The following is a 14,339-nucleotide window of genomic DNA, read 5'->3' on the forward strand; positions in this document are numbered from 1 at the left end:
AGAGACAAGAAGCCTGGGGATCTGAATTAAAAATAAAATCTCCCCATTCCCTGGCCCTGGTCCAAGCTGAATACTATGCAAATAAGAGTTTGAGAACCGATCCTCTATGAGACAGGGCAGCTTGTTGCAGAAGCCACACTAGGCCCCACAGGTCCTGGGAGCCCCTCCCACTCAGAGGGTCTGAATGGCTACCCTTTCTCCTGAGGTTAGCAGCCCCTCCAGTCTGGTCAGAAGGCTTCTCTCTCATCATGTTCACTGCCTTAGTCAGCTTCTCAGAATCTTCCAGGGGAGTTCAGACGCAGTTAGATCATCTTATCCCAAACTCATTGAGTTCCGTACATTAATTATGTACAGCTTTTGGTACATCAAAAAATAGGGAATAAATAAAGATTGTCCTATCACATGAGTGGACGAATGGAGACTTCTAAGTAGGATAAGAGGGAAACGAAGGATGACGACCAAGCGCCTGACCCTCCCTCAGACCACGAAGAAGGTGCTCACTGCAAGGACAGTGTCAGCTTCCAGCCCGCCAGCTTCGCTCTTCCTGGGAGTCAGCCAGATCTCTGTTGATGCAGAGGAAACATCTCTTTTCAGATGATGCATTTCTTTCAATGCCAAGGGTGGACCTGTGCCCAAAAAACATTCTCCAGATTGCAACTACAATCTTGAAATTTCAGCCTCAGATTCACACCTCTGATAACTGCTCTACTTCTGTGTTAGAGAATGGATACGCTCCAAGTCTCCACTGCCCATCATTTCACTCTATGCCCATACATTTATACAAATAAAAGAGAAAGAAAGTGAATACCCTCCAGGGGAGAAAAGTGTTGATTTTAGTCATCTATTTTTAAAAGCAGCAGCTCTATTGATATAAAACTCACATACCAGACAGTTCACCCACTTTTAACTATACAATTCAAAGTTTTTTAGTGTATTCACATAGATATGCAACCAATACCACAATCAATTTTATAACATTTTTGTCACCCCCAAAAAAGAAACCTCATACCCACTAGCAGTCACTACCCATTTTGCCTATACCCCCAATCCTAGGTAACCACAGCCCAATATTCTGCTTATTCTGGAAATTTCACATCATTTGAGTTATACCATGTCTGGTCTTGTGTAGCTGGCTTCCTTCACTCAGAACAGTATTTTCAAGATTGATGCATATCGTATCATGCATCAGTACTTCATTTATTTATAGCCAAATAATATTCACTACATTTTATTTATCTATTCATCAATGGATGGATGCTCAGGCTGTTTTCTCTTTGGGGCTATTATGAGTAATCCTGCTATAAATAATGAACATTTGTGTCCCCACTTTTATTTCTCCTGGTATACACCTAGGATTGGAATTGCTGGCCACACTGTAACTCTATGTTTAACATTTTGAAGACTTGCAGGATTGTTTTCCAAAGTGGCTTCACCCTTTTACATCTCACCAACAGTGTCCGAGAGTTCCCATTTCTCTACATCCTCACCAAGAGGTATTAATATGTGTGTTTCTTATATCAGCCATCCTCCTGGGAATGATGCAGTTACTTCCCTCTATCCTCTATCCTTAGCCCCTAACATCCACCATTCTACTTTCTGTCTCCATGGATTTACTCCTCTGAGTACTTTGTATAAGCAGAATTAAACAGAATTTGTTACTTTGTGGCTGGCTGATTTCACTTAGCATCATGTCTTCAAGGTTCATATATGTTGTAGCATATGTTAGCATTTCCTCCCTTTTTAAGGCTGAGTAATGTAACATTGTATGAATGGATCAAAGCATGTTCATCCATCCATGCATCTATCCATCCATCCATTCATCCATCAATTCATCCATCCATCCATGCATCCATCCATGCATCCATCTATCCATCCATCCATCCATCCATCCATCCATCCATCCATGCATCCATCCATCCATCCATGCATCTATCCATCCATCCATCCATCTATCCATCCATCCATCCATGCATCCATCATCTATCCATCCATGCATCCATCCATCCATCCATTCATCATCCATCCATCCATCCATTCATCATCCATCCATCCATCCATGCATCCATCCATCCATTCGTCATCCATCCATCCATCCATCCATGCATCCATCCATCCATCCATCCATCCATTCGTCACCCATCCATCCATGCATCCATCCATCCATCCATGCATCCCTCCATCCATCCATTCGTCATCCATCCATCCATCCATTCATCATCCATCCATCCATCCATCCATGCATCCATCCATCCATCCATCCATGCATCCATCCATCCATCCATCCATTCATCATCCATCCATCCATCCATTCGTCATCCATCCATCCATCCATTCATCATCCATCCATCCATCCATCCATGCATCCATCCATCCATCCATTCATCATCCATCCATCCATCCATTCATCATCCATCCATCCATCCATCCATGCATCCATCCATCCATCCATGCATCCATCCATCCATTCATCATCCATCCATCCATCCATCCATGCATCCATCCATCCATGCATCCATCCATCCATCCATTCATCATCCATCCATCCATGCACCCATCCATCCATTCGTCATCCATCCATCCATCCACCCATGCATCCATCCATCCATTCGTCATCCATCCATCCATCCATCCATGCATCCATCCATCCATCCATGCATCCATCTATCCATCCATTCATCCATGCATCCATCATCCATCCATCATCATCCATCATCCATCCATCCATGCATCCCTCCATCCATCCATCGTCATCCATCCATCCATCCATTCATCATCCATCCATCCATCCATGCACCCATCCATCCATTCGTCATCCATCCATCCATCCATCCATCCATGCACCATCCATCCATTCGTCATCCATCCATCCATCCATCCATGCATCCATCCATCCATCCATCCATCCATTCATCCATGCATCCATCCATCCATCCATTCGTCATCCATCCATCCATCCATCCATCCATCCATCATTCATCATCCATCCATCCATCCATTCGTCATCCATCCATCCATCCATTCATCATCCATCCATCCATCCATCCATGCATCCATCCATCCATCCATTCATCATCCATCCATCCATCCATTCATCATCCATCCATCCATCCATCCATGCATCCATCCATCCATCCATGCATCCATCCATCCATTCATCATCCATCCATCCATCCATCCATGCATCATCCATCCATCATCATCCATCCATCCATCATCATCCATCCATCCATGCACCCATCCATCCATTCGTCATCCATCCATCCATCCATCCACCCATGCATCCATCCATCCATCGTCATCCATCCATCCATCCATCCATGCATCCATCCATCCATCCATGCATCCATCTATCCATCCATTCATCCATGCATCCATCCATCCATCCATTCATCATCCATCCATCCATCCATCCATGCATCCATCCATCCATCCATTCATCATCCATCCATCCATCCATGCACCCATCCATCCATTCGTCATCCATCCATCCATCCATCCATCCATGCATCCATCCATCCATTCGTCATCCATCCATCCATCCATGCATCCATCCATCCATCCATCATCCATTCATCATCATCCATCCATCCATCCATCCATTCGTCATCCATCATCCATCCATCCATCCATCCATTCATCATCCATCCATCCATCCATCATCCATCCATCCATCCATCCATCCATGCATCCATCCATCCATCCATTCGTCATCCATCCATCCATCCATGGAGGCTTGTGTTGCTTCCACCTCTTGGCTATTGTGGAACAGGCTGCCATGAACATGGGTGTACAAATATCTCTTCGAGATCCTGCTTTTGATTCTTTCGTGCATATACCCCAAAGTGGAATTGTTGGATCATATGGTAGCTTAATGTCTAATTTTTTGAGGAAGAGTCTTACTGTTTTCCACAGCAGCTGCATTATTTCATATTCCCACCAGCAATGCATAAGGGTTTGAATTTCTCCACATCGTGGCCAACACTTTTTTTCTAGGATTTTCTTTGTTTCTTTTGTATTCTATTGTTTTGTTTAATAGTAACTGTTCTAATGGGTGTGAGGTGGTATATCATTGTTTCGATTTACATTTTTCTAATAATTAGAAACACTGGGCATCTTTTCAGGAACTTGTTGGTTATTTGTGTTTCTTTAGAGAAATATCTACTCAAGTCTTTTGCTCATTTTTAATTTGTTCCTTTTGTAGTTATTTTGTAGGAGTTTTTAAATACGTTTTGGATATTAATTCCTTGTCAGTTATTTGATTTGTAAATGTTTTCTCCCATTCTGTATGTTGCCTTTTCATTCTGTTGATCACATCCTTTGATACATAGAAGTTTATTATTTTGATGTAGTCCCATTTGTCTATTTTAGCCTTTGTTTTCCTTGTCTGTGGTGTGATAATCAAGAAATCATTGTCAAACCCATTGTTATGAAGCTTTTCTCCTATATTTTCTTCCAAGAGTTTTATAATTTCAGGTCTTACATGACATACAATATGAAGCACATTTTTTATATGCTTATCTGCCATCTGTGTATCTTCTTTGGTGTGGTGCCTGTTAAGGTCTTTGGCATATTTTTAAACTGGCTTGTTTTCTTATTGTTGAGTTCAAGAGTTCGTTGTGTATTTTTAATAACAGTTCGTTATCAGGTATGTCTTTTGCAAATATTTTCTTGCAGTCTGTGTCTTGTCTTTTCATTCTCTTGAAATTGTCTTTTTCAGAAAATAAGTTCTTCATTTTAACAAAGTCCAATTAATTCATTCTATCTTTTGTGGATCATGACTTTGGTGTTTCATCTAAAAACACATCATCATCCCTGAGATCATCTAGATTTTTCTCTTATGTTAGAGCCTAGGAGTTTTATACTTTTGCATCTTACATTTAGGTTTTGAGTTAGTTTTTATGATGCGAGTAAGGTGTGAGTTTAGATTCATGGTTTTTGCATGAGGATTTCCAGTTATTTCAGAATCATTTGTTGAAGGGGTTATCTTTACTCCATTGCGTTGTCTTTGTTTGTCAAAGATCAACTGGCTACATTTATATGAGTCTATTTCTGGGCTCTCTATTCTGTTCCATTGATCTACTTACCAATGGGTTTGTTGTAGTAGACAATCAGATATGCAGTAAAGACATATCTGATAAAGGGTTGTTATTAAAAATATACTATGGGTGCATTTTTCACCAGTATCACACAGTCTTGATTATTGTAGCATTACAGTCTTAAAGTTGGGTAATAATACTCCTTCAACTTTGTTCTTCTCTTTCAATATTATGTAGGCTTCTCTGAGTCTTTTGCCTCTCCATATAAACTTTAGAATCAATTTTTAAATCTCCACAAAATAAGTTTCTGGGATTTTGATTTGAATTACATTGAATCTAGAGATCAAATTGGGAAGAACTGACATTTTGAAAATGTTGAGTCATCCTGGCCGTGAGCATGGAGTATTTCTCCCTTTACTTAGTTCTTCTTTGATTTCTTTCAGCAGAGTTGTACATCTTGTATATATTTGTTGGACTTCTATCTAAGTATTTCACTTTTTAAGGTGCTAATGTAAATGTTATTTTGTTTTTAATTTCAGATTTCACTTGTTCATTGCTAGCATTTGGGAAAGCAATTTGCTTTTGTCTATTAACCTTATATCCTTTAATCTTGCTCTAGTTAATTAGTTATATTAGTTCCAGGAGTTTGTCGTTGTTGTTCCTTATTTTAACTTAGTTCAAGAAATTTTAAAAAAGAGGTTGAGATTTCTTTTTGACTCATGTATTATTTTAAAGTCTTGTTTAATCTCCATATATTTTGTGATTTTCCCGTTGTCTTTCTGTTATTTATTTCTAGTTCAATTCCATTGCGGTCTAAGAGCAGGCACTGTATGATTTATATGATTTTTAATTTGTTAGGGTGCGTTTTATGGCTCAGAATGTGCTGTTTTCGTGAATGTTCCCTGTGAGTTGGGAAGAACATGTATTCTTAATTATGTTCTTGCTGACGTTCTGTCTGCTGGATCTGTCCATTTCTGATAGAAGGGGCGCTGAAGTCTTCAACTATGAGAGTGAATTAATCTGTTTTTCTTTGCAGTCATATCAGCTTTTGCCTCGTATTTGGACACTGTGTTGCTGGGTGCATATCTGTTAAAGATTGTTATGTCTTCTTGGAGAACTGGCCACTTTATCATTATTCTTTTCTTTATCCTTGATGACTTTCCTCACTTTGAAATCTGCTCTGTTTGAAATTAATATAGCTACTTTTGCCTTATTTGGATTAGTGTTAGCATGACATATTTTGCATCCATTTACTTTTAATCCACATTTTTTAAATATTTAAAGTTGGCTTCTTGTAGATTACATACAGTTTTGTCTTATTTTTTGATCCACTGTGACAATCTCCATCTTTTAATTGGTGCACTTAAACCATTGACTTTCAATGTGATTACTGATATGGCTAGATTAATATCTACCATATTGGTACCTGTTTTCTCTTTCTTACACTTGCTGTTGTTTGTATTTATGTCCTTCACTCTTTGTTCCGCCTTTTGTAGTTTTAGCTGAGAATTTTATATGATTCTGTTTTCTCACTTCAGTATATCAGTAACCCCCTATTTTAAACCTTTTAAAGTGATTGTTCCAGAGTTTCCAATATACATTTACAATGAATCCAACCCTACTTTCAAAGAACATTATACCACTTCACAGGTAGTGTGATAAAAGATTCCTTGTTCTTCCCTTGCATTCACTGCATTATATCTATCATTCATTTCACTTATATATAGGCACACGTAAGGGTATACAGGCATGTGTATAGCTTATGTGCACATGCATACATATGTAGACATGCATAAGATATATAATAAACATACTTAATTGAAGATCTTGCTACTGTTACACACACATAAGATATATCATAAGCACACTTAATTGGAGATCTTGTTGCTATTATTATTTGCCACAAATTATTATCTACCGTATCAGTTAAAAATAAGAAAAATAAGTTTTTTAATGTTAATTTATTCTTTCTTCATGACTCGTCTTTTCTGTCTGATCTGAGTTTCTACCTTCTCTTTAAAGAACTTTCGTAAACATCTTTTACTAGGCAGTTTGACTGATAATAAATTATCTTCCCTTTTTATTGTTTTGATTTATTTCTCCTTCACCTTTGAAAGATAATTTTGGCCGGGCATAGCATGGTGGCTCGTGCCTGTAACGCAAGCACTTTGGGAGGTTGAAGTGGGCAGATCACTTGAGGTCAGGAGTTTGAGACCAGCCTGGCCAACGTGGTGAAACCCTGTGTCTACCAAAAATACAAAAATTAGTCAGGTGTGGTGGTGGGTGCCTGTAATCCCAACTACACAGGAGGCTGAGGAACGAAAACCACTTGAACCTAGGAGGCAGAAGTTACAGTGAGCTGAGATTGCACCACTGCACTCCAGCCTGTGCAACAGAGTGAAATTGTCTCAAAAAGAAAAAAGTAAAAAAAAAGACAATTTTGCAGGGTACACGCTTGTAGGTTGGTGGTCTTTTTCTCTCATCACTAAATAGTTTATCTTGCTCTCCTCTTGCTTGTTTAGTTTCTGGTTAAAAGTCAGACGCAGTTCTTATATTTGTTGGTTTACAGGTATGATCTTTCTCCTCATCACTTCCTGGCTTCATTCTGGATTTTTAAAAAATGTTCAAATTTCTGTTGTTGGAAAATAATATGCATAGATTTTTCATTATTATTATTATTATTATTATTTTGCATTTATCCTGCTCGGTGACCTCTGAAATTCCTAGAACTGAGGTTTTGTGTCTGGTATTAATTTGTGGGACATTCCCAGTGATTATTGTTTCAAGTATTTTCTCTCTCTCTCTCTCTCCCCCACCCCCCCATTCTTTTTCTCCTGCTGGTATTCCCACTACAAGTATGTTACATCTTTTGTAGTCACCCCATAGTTCTTGGATATTCTGTTCCATTTTTTCAGTCTTTATTGTCTTTGCTTTTCAGTTTGGCAGTTTGGGAAGTTACCATCGATATGTTGTTCATCTCAGATATCCTTTCCTCAGGGGTGTCCAGTTTACCAATACACCCATCAAAAGCATTCTCCAGTTCTGTTGCTGTGTTTTTCCATCTCTAGCATTTACTGTTGGTTCTTTCTTAGGGTTTCTATCTCTGCTTCCATTGTGCACCTGGTGTTGCATGCTGTCTGCTTTATCTATTACAGCCTGTAGTGTATTTGCCCTTATGGTCTTAAATTTTTAGTCTGATAATTCCAGTATTCCTGCCATGTCTGGTTCTGATGCTAGCTCTATTTCTTGAAACTGTGTGTGTGTTTTTAAGTATGCTTTATAATGTTTTCCATAGGCAGGCGTGCTGTGCTCAATGAGAGGAACTGCTTTTAGCAGGCCTTTAGGAATGCAGTGCTAAGGTGTGGGGGGAGGCAAAGTGTTATCGAATCCTGTAATTAGATCCTGGTTATTTAGCGACCCTGTGTCTCTGGACTGTTAACTTCACAAGCGCTTCTCAGTCCCTGCTGTTTTACATGGGGCAGGATAGTGAGAGTGGGCTGCAGGGGAGCATTTTCCTCCTTCTGCATGGGAAGCTAGGGCAGGCTGAAACTGGGTAGTTCTCCTCCCTCAAGGAAGCTGGACTCTGATAAAACCCCAACGTTTTGGGAACTGGATTGAGTATTTTCCTTCTCCTATGTGGGAAGCTAGGGCAGGCTGAAACTGGGTAGTTCTCCTCCCTCAAGGAAGCTGGACTCTGATAAAACCCCAACATTTTGGGAACTGGATTGAGTATTTTCCTTCTCCTATGTGGGAAGCTAGGGCAGGCTGAAGTTGGGTAGTTCTCTTCCCTCAGGTAAGTTAAACTCTGATAAAACCCCAGCATGTTATGCCCTGGTTCGATGTTTTCTCCTGAGGGCAGACCTTTTTGAGAACCAAGTGATCTGGTAGATTTCAAAATAGTTCCTTTTTTCCTCCCCTTGATGGAAGCAAAACAGTTTTTTTCTGCAATATTTTCTTGGGGAACCTGGTTAATTCTTGTAGGTAAAACTCACAAGAGTGAGGTGGGCTTCCTGGGACTGGGTCCCTCTGGAGTTATTTGTAACTCTCAGACTCATCCACTCTGGGCCTCTAGCAATCCATCAGTTAAAGTTCAGTTTCTTCTATGCTGACACCATTTCCCACAGTGGTCTCCGATCCCAAATCTCTCCTCTAGCAAGCTATGCCTCCCGGCTTCCACATGACTGTCCCTCCCATTTTGGGGTGAGTGGTTGGCACCGTGTGCTCATCCACTTACAGAATCAAAAATACTGCTCAAATTATTAATCTGTTCCACTTTTTACTTGTTAGGGCAGAGTGGTGACTTCCACACTTGTTACATGTGAAACTGGAACTCACCTTGATTTTTAAAAGGTGGGTTCTGTGCATCTGATAGTCTCAGTTTCTGATTTTTGCTTTTGTCACTTGACTTTGCCGTCCCACTGTCTTTGGACCCACATTGTTTCTGATGAGAAGTCAAGTGTTCATCTCACCTGGAATCCCTTTGTGTGACAACTGATCTTTCTCTTTGTTGCTTTTGGGATCGCTCTTTGTCCTTTTAAAAAGCATTTCAACGATGACATGTCTGTTTGCCAATGTCTTTGTCTTTATCCTGGCTCATGGAGCTTCTGGATGTGTAGATAACAATTTTTCATAAATCTGGGGAAGTTTCATTGTTTTCTCTAGTCATTTTTCTTCTTTATCTCTTTTTTCTTGTATTCTCAGGACACATATACTGGTCCTCTGTATGGTTTTACATGCCTCTGAGGTTTTCTTCCTTTTATTCATTTGCTATTCTCTTGGTTTCTCAGATTGCTGAATCCCTGTAAATCTATTTTTATGTTTGCAGACTCTTCTGCCAACTCAAATCTGTTGAGCTCTTTGGTACATATTTGTATTAATTATCATACTTTCCTTGTTCAGAAGGTCCATTTAGTTTTGCTAAAATTGATATTCTCTACTCAATGAGTTATTATCACAGTAGATTCCTTTACCTCCTTAAGCATATTTTCCTCTAGTTCTTTGAACATATTTACAATGGCTGCTTTGCAGTATTTGTCTACTAAATCCAACATCAAGGCCTCTCACAGGCAAGTACTATGGCTCACTTTTTTTCCTGCCTTGGGATCACACTTACCCTTTTCTTTTCCTGTCTCATAATTTTTTTAAAAAAACTGAACATTTTAGGTCATATATTGTCCCAACTCTAGATACTAATCTCCTAGCACTATTTCTGGGGCTTGTTTTTGTTGTTGGTTCATTTTTTTAGTGCCTTTGCTGGACTATTTGAATGAACTCTATTTCCACACCGTGTGAGGTTTCCAATGCCAAGCCCCACGGTGCAGCGCTGGACATGGGCAGTCTCCCTGGGGTGATGGTGGATTTAGCAGGGCTGTCTCTGTCTCTGTGCGTGATATCTCTATGCAGAATTCTGTCTGTTTGGTATTGCACCCAGTTGTTAGACTTTACTTGTTGCTGGCTATGTCTTTGTTTTTTCACCCCCTATTCCTTGGTACATAAGTTGCTCCGTAATTTGATAAAGTTAAATTCAGGAAGGGAAAGTTTTAAGCCAGTGTGTAAGGTTCATTCGAGCCCCAAGAGGTCTCTCTTAGCTGTCTCTCTTTCTGGTTCTGTCTGGTAAAGCAGCTAGCTTATGTTTAGCTTGTTCTGATGGAACATGGATCCTTTGATGGCCCACCACCACAATCTTCCTTATTTTCAAGAGATCCGTTTGGTTTGAACCCACTGTTTTGAACACTCTGTTTTGGAGTTAGTTCCACTGGGGGAGAACTTTGGCAGTCTGTATCCTTGTGGACTAAATTTCCCCTGAGCAAAGTCTCTGAAGTAGCTTCTGGTCTTCTTCTGTTTTCTCTTCAAGTGTGGAAATTCAACTATGTGAGCCTGATCTGGGGCCCTCGTATTCTCAGCCTGGCATGACTGGGGCAGAGCCACTACCCTCTGAGTGGGGACTGGGTGTAAGAGGGAGCTCCAACCTATTGGTTACTTCCCCTAAACAAGGACTCAGCTTCTGTACCTTGGAGATGGTGAGGTTGGGAAATGCTGGCTGCCTGCCCTCCCTCATATGGTCAGTGTGGACTGACAGTTGAGGAGAAGGCCCTGTCTTCCTGGCCACTGGAAATGGAGCTTTGGGAAGCTGACCAGGGGAGAGGAGGTCATGGGACCGGTTAGGGCCTCAAGTGTCACAGACTGTCACTGCTCTTACGATTTTGTTGATATTGTGAATGAGTGTACCTTCATTTGCTTAATCCCCTTAAAACAATTGGTAGAGACATTAATTTATGTTTTTTAAAAGAATTTTTACCAGTTTTGGTTGTTTTGCTGGGAAATGGATTCTTGGAGCTCCTCAAATTACCATTCTAGAAGCGTCTTAAAGGTTTCTTCATAGTCCTCTTGTTATTAATAAATAATTCCAAGTATTCCTTATGGGGAGGGGATAAAGAGCAAAACTGAAGTGGTTATATGACCCAGAGCATGAGAACTCCTGAGGATACAGATTAATCAGGGAGAAGGTTCTAGAAGGCCAGAAGCTCAACTTGGCACCCTACAATTGCCTGCAGCATTGCCAGTGGGAAGTCAGCAGGCTGCGAAACATGCCTCTAAGGTTTTACAGCATAAACCACAGCGTATACTGTGGTCCAACAGAGGGGAGGGCCACAGTATCCTAACTCCTGTCATCCGTGAGAGTCAAGAATAAAAATATGGTGCAGCTTCCCACGCCTGGATGGAATGCCAGTCCCGACATAAATAAGAGCCGGGCAAGCCTACGTGGAAAGTCAAAGGAGCTACTCAGTTTTCTGCATAGGTCATAATGCCAGACTCTGATGTGAGACTCATAGGATTGTGAAGGAGTAAAAGAAGAAAGAAAAAAAGAGGCTGGGTGTGGTGGCTCATGCCTGTAATCCCAGCACTTGTAGAGACCGAGGCGGATGGATCATCTGAGGTCCGGAGTTTGAGACCAACCTGGTCAACATGGTGAAACCCCACCCCTACTAAAAATATAAAAATTAGTTGGGTGTGGTGGTGCGGGCCTGTAATCCCAGTTACTTGGGAGGCGGAGGCAGGAGAATGTTTGAGCCCAGGAGGCGGAGGTTGCAGTGAGCAGAGATCGTCCCATTGCACTCCAGCCTTGGTGACAGCAAGACTTAATAAAAAAACAAGAAAAGAAATAAAGAAAGAGAAAGAAAAAAGAAAAAAATGAGAAGGAAGAAGGGGGAACCAGACACGCAGAGTTTCACAGCCATGAGTCATGACTGGCACTCACATGGAGGTCCATGTGGCTGAGAGGAAAAGGTCTCAGGTCTCAGGGATGCCGGGACCTCCGGCTCTGCCTGGCTGGCTTCGTTACAGACCAGATAAGAAGAATCTGGCTTCATCGCTGCTGGTGATCCTTTAAAGGACTCCTCATCTCTTCAAGAAAAGGCTGTTCTTATCCACGCATCTAAGCCAGAAAGGGCCCCAGCTGTGGGCAGGATGACCCCAGAGGAGAGCAAACTCTGGAGCCAGCCTCGCTGCAGCCAAGGGGTGATCCAGCGCAGCAGGCAGAGGAGTCCAACAGATGGGAGGCTGAGTCCACAGCAGTGCCAAACCTTCCTCCCGGGCAGAACCACAAGCGCGCCCATCCACAGCCTGCAGGTGAGGCACTCACGCCCTGCCAAAGACACGGTGACCAGGAGATGACAGTGAGGGGTGGTGAGTGGAGTGGGCACCGTGGCACAGGCATCCAGGACAGGGGGCCTTCCTTCCAGTGCTAGCACGTGTGGCTCCCTCCAAGTCGGCTGAGTACTCGAGGCAGGGAAAGGAGCTCTAAAAGACGCCCAGCATTGAGTGTACGTTCAGCTTCCTCCGGGAGACACATCTTTTTACCAACCCATGGAGCTGATGACTCAAGGCTACCTCCTCCGTGAGGTTGGTGTTCGCAGAAGTACAAAGTGTGGAGGGCAGTGGTGCTGGTCTTCTTGGATTAGTGGCCTGGGGGTTCCCTGGGGAAAACTCCTGACCATGGCACTCCTGACGTTGGGGCTGGTCACTCTCTGTGAGGCTGACGGGGCTGTCCCTGCCCTGTGGGGTGTTCAGAAGCATTTCTGGCCTCTGCCTACTGTGTACAACAGCAACCCTGCCACAAACACGAGGGTTATGACAACCATGAACGTCTTCAGACGTTGCCTGATGACCTCTGGGGGGTACAAGTGCCTCAGCTGAGAAGCAACGCTTAATTAGAGCATGCCGTTGACACACATTTACACACCTTTCCCAACACCTTGTTCAGGGTTAGAGGTGTGGATGGCGGTAAATAAATTAATGTGCAAATGAAAGTGATAAAAGCAGTTGGGAACAGTCAAATGGCTCCATCCGTTCCCAGGTTGAGCAGAAATGCTGGGTGAAAACAATCCAAATTCTACATCACTGTGTATTCCAGTGCAAAGTGTTAGACTTGCAGGAAGATATTTTTAAGGTAAAAGGCATAAAAACGTTTAGAGCAGGAGCAGGCGGTGGAGGCCTGTGCAGCAATGGCCAAGATCAAGGCCCGAGACCTTTGCGGGAAGAAGAGGGAGGAGCTGCTGAAGCAGCTGGAGGACGTGAAGGTGGAGCTGTCCCAGCTGCCCGTCACCAAAGTGACAGGCGGCGCGGCCTCCAGGCTCTCTAAGATCCGAATGTCCGCAAATCCATTGCCCGTGTTCTCACAGTTGTTAACCAGACTCAGAAAGAAAACCTCAGGAAATTCTACAAGGGCAAGAAGTTCAAGCCCCTGGACCTGCGGCCTAAGAAGACACGTGCCACGCGCTGCCGACTCAACAAGCACGAGAACCTGCAGACCAAGAAGCAGCAGTGGAAGGAACAGCTGTTCCCGCTGCGGAAGTATGTGGTCACGGCCTGAGTGGTGCACTGTCAATAAAGCACAGTTGGCTGAGAAAAAAAGAAATGTTTAGAGCATTTTGTCATTCATCAATGGAGGGCTCCAGACCCACTTGGCTTCTGGGCATTGAGCATGGCCTTAGAGGGGCTAAGAGTATCCATCCTGGGGCTGGAAGGTCGAGGTTCAAATCCCAGCTCTGCCTCTTGCTGGCTCTTTGCCTGGGACAAGTCACCCAACCTCTCCATACCTCGGTTTCCTCAACTACAAGCTGTGGTCTTACTTGCACCTGTTTCTTAGGGTTTTTGTCAGGACTGCCTGAGTTAACATGAGTGAAGTCCACAGTCCTGCCCACCACAGGCTGAGTGTTATGAGTCTCCAATTATTAAAGGCCACAGTTATGAAAAGGAAACACCCTGACATTGTGCTCAAGAACCACACCTGGTGCTTTTGTC

The 14,339-nt window shown here is 42.5% G+C and overlaps 1 pseudogene; it reads left to right on the forward strand.

Annotated features, from left to right (window-relative positions):
• Window positions 1-13,472: 13,472 nt before the first annotated feature.
• LOC117096715 lies at window positions 13,473-13,908 on the forward strand (annotated as a pseudogene).
• The last annotated feature ends 431 nt before the right edge of the window (window positions 13,909-14,339 follow it).

Source organism: Trachypithecus francoisi, unplaced genomic scaffold, assembly GCF_009764315.1.
Source record: "Trachypithecus francoisi isolate TF-2019V2 unplaced genomic scaffold, Tfra_2.0 Lachesis_group14, whole genome shotgun sequence".
Taxonomy (NCBI): domain Eukaryota; kingdom Metazoa; phylum Chordata; class Mammalia; order Primates; family Cercopithecidae; genus Trachypithecus; species Trachypithecus francoisi.